The sequence below is a fragment of the Aptenodytes forsteri genome, unplaced genomic scaffold, assembly GCF_000699145.1.
Source record: "Aptenodytes forsteri isolate BGI_AS27 unplaced genomic scaffold, ASM69914v1 Scaffold534, whole genome shotgun sequence".
Lineage (NCBI taxonomy): Eukaryota > Metazoa > Chordata > Aves > Sphenisciformes > Spheniscidae > Aptenodytes > Aptenodytes forsteri.
The window spans coordinates 903,430-906,919 of NW_008795712.1; the positions used below are offsets into that span (position 1 = coordinate 903,430).

The 3,490-nt window shown below is 39.9% G+C and overlaps 1 protein-coding gene across 1 annotated transcript in view; it reads right to left on the reverse strand.

Annotated features, from left to right (window-relative positions):
* Positions 1-3,490, reverse strand: part of INTS9 (integrator complex subunit 9) — an 87,207-nt gene that overhangs the window by 21,007 nt on the left and 62,710 nt on the right. The gene's annotated exons all lie outside the window — the stretch shown is intronic.

Sequence of the window (3,490 nt, forward strand, 5' to 3'; positions counted from 1 at the left end):
TTTAGTGGGCATGGTGGTGTTGGGTCGACGGTTGGACTCGATGATCTTAGAGGTCTTTTCCAACCTTAATGATTCTATGATTCTATGATACATATTTTTAATCTAAGTGCCAGGTTTAGACTGGTGGAAAAACAAGGGTCCAAATTTTAATATAACCCAAGAGGACCTGTAGGGAGCCCTCCTGTTGAAGGGACAGGCAATTGGGCTTTTTACAGTTATGCCAGCACAGGCCAGCATGAACTGAAGGTTGCTTGCAGTAGGGGCTGTCCAGAAGGAGAGATGGGCTGTGCTAACTTTATTAGTTGGTATCTTTATTAGACCTAGCAAGTCTCAACTTCCCCTTGTACTCCTACTATTGACTTTTAAAAATCAGATTAAAGGTTTGTCAGAGCAAAGTCATGCTCTGAATGGGCTTTTACTCACACAGAGAGTAATACAACATTGAGAATACTACAGAAAAATACTATTTTTTTGGTGAATGAAAAACGTAGGTCTCATAGGTGACACAGTGTAGGATACACGTAGCCACTTGATTTTGGGGGCCACCAACTGATGATGTGGAAAACCTTATGCCATCACTATCTACCTGATAATTGTGGGATAGATCACATAAAGGGACTGCTAGAAAAAGAAAAACTGGTATTGGTTTGGTACGTACAGAATGAGAAAAAGAGAAGGGGATGCATGAAAGACTTATCTGCTAGACTATTCTGAACCACAGGGCCTCAAAGGACAACCTGCAGAGTGAAGTGCAGTTGCAAACCGCCAAGCCTTGCTAGAAAACAGTATGAGGTATTTCTCTGGTATCTGCTCAGGCTGTGTAAAAGGATGAACTTGAAGGAAACTTAAATACAGAGACTTCAGTCTAGATTTAGACAGCCATATTCTATGTTCTTACATTACCCTGAGGAGAGCTCTGGCTGGATTTCTCATGTAGACAGCAAGAAAAAAGGTCCTTAAAACTTTACCACAGGAAGTTCAGCACCCAGCATTGCATCCGACATTCAATATTGGGCCTCATTCTACTGCTAAAGACAAGTTAATTGCTAGCCTAAAAATCTGCTGCTGGCTAAGTACCAGTGATCATGATGTGGTTATATTTACCCTGTGAGAACAGAATATAGCATCAACCAATGATACATACATTTGGAACAGTCAAAGGGATAATTTTCCCAAGTTTAAAGCAATTGTCAGAATAACTTCCCGGGAACATCAAAGTGAGAAATATTAACAAAAAATTATAGTTGTACAAGAACATCTTACCAGATGCCCAAAGAGCCATGAATCCACAAACATGAAATAAAAATTATACTGGGCAAAAAGCCATGCTAGTTAAAAGCAGATGTCTTAGTGGCAATGAAACAAAGCCTAAAAATATCCATGTAAAAAATGGGAGTTAATGGCAGTTAAGTTTAATAGCAATGAATAGAAGTTTAAAAATACAAATACTGAGAAAGTAGCTAGCTGAAGAATGATCGGTGGTCAATTAGGGTTAAATCAGAATACATTTTAAAACTCACTGGGGAAAACCAGAAAACTTAAGTCAGGCATAGGTCCTCTGCTAGAGATGTGCAATGGAATTGCAAATAGTAAGTTTAAAAAGTTATCAGAAGAGAGCTTTTCCATCCCATCTGGTGTTGTGGATGACACAGATATTTGACTGTTTGTATCTGAGAATGCCATGAGGCAGCAGCTATTCAGACTAAGTATTTTTGAATCAGTAGGCTTAGATAACCTACAGACGTGGATTTTTTGATCTAAGAATCCAAAATGGCATCCAGTCTATAGTCTCTGAATAACTAATAAGAATGTAAGTAGCCTTGGAAAAGTGAGAAATTCTAATGAAGGAATTCTAACACAGGACTTTGAAGATTTAGAACATGTGAAAAAACATAACTTGAGCTAGTCTCACAGTGAACTCGTGACATACAGGAATAGCTGTTTTGAAACTACCAAAAAAACAGAAGTCACCTGTCTGATGGAAGACAGTGCCAGTCAAGGACACATATTGACTTTTTCTGACAGAATTACAGGTCTTTAGCTTTCCCACCAAGACATCTGATTTACTACTGTGTGACAATGAGTTATAAAATCTTCCACTGCACAGCACTAATGTGGCACGCATGAGCTGTTTTTAATATCTCCTAGGGAGTTAGTTTTTAAAGCATTGTTGTTATCGGAGAGAGAGCAAGAAGCAGACTTCTTTCTACCATGTTTTCTTCTACAATTTCTTTGTGGCTTAGTGGTATTCAATATTTTTAATCAATAATCTATTCAATACTGCTTCAGCGGTAACATTTGCAGATGACACAAGCAAGCAGAGCAGCACTACAGCTCACTCACAGCTGGTGTCCTGCCTATTGGCTGCAGCTGCTGTATTAGTCTATATTCTCTCATAGTTGTTTTTTACATTACAAATTGGAAAGGTGGAGACTACCTAGCTCCTGTGCACTGAACAAGCACTGTCATCATTAACAATACTGTATGGCCTGTAGTTTAAAGGTCCTAATTACTAGAAACTAGCAGTCTTTCACAGGAAAAGCTAGAACATCATCTGCTATCACATACTGCTTCAATGGACCAAATTTCATTCATAATTACTGGAGATTTTATCTTAAAACAGGAGAAGCTAGATAATAAAATAATAAAAATCCTGGGCATCAATGGAGGTGCTTCAGATTTCCACTGGAGTTACTAAGAACAGAAGAATTTAATCTGCTAGGAATTTCTGTAGACATAGATGTCTTTGTTCCAGCTGAGACAGTTGTAAGGAAGTAGGAACACCCTGCCAAGTGGATATGCCTGCAGACAGAGACAGACACTGCAGTCCAAAATCCACGGATAGACAAATTTAGGAAACAAACCACAAGTGCCTGGAATCACTGTGCACTCCAAGGTCACCACAACCAAAGCAGATCTCAACTGGAGTTTCATTTGAAGTATAAGCTGGGAATGAATCTCAAAGATCATGACCTAACGTATCCACAGGCTGTTACGACTGCCATTCAGATGCCTTAACAACTTGCCAGGGCCACGTTCTAATAGAATTCTGCTCTATTTCCTCACTTCACAGAAGGATTACATTTTAACACCGAAAGGTCAATTACCTCTCCCTACAAGAAGGCACAGGATAAGAGTTCTTGCTATTAAAGGCCAGTTTCTGACACCCTCGCTGATGGTGGGGTAGCACATTCAGAACATGATTAATGCCACTGATTTCTTCTGCCCAACCCAACAGAGGCTGTACACACTCCAGTTTTAATTGAAGTCCCAACTGGAGTAGAATTCACTATTTCCAAGATAATGTATATCTATATTGCAATTTTACCAATTATCATAGAATCACAGAATAGTTTGGGTGGGAAGGGACCTCTAAAGGTCATCTAGTCCAACCCCCCTGCCGTGGGCAGGGACATCTGCAACTAGAGCAGGTTGCTCAGAGCCCCGTCCAGCCTGACCTTGAATGTTTCCAGGGATGGGGCATCCACCA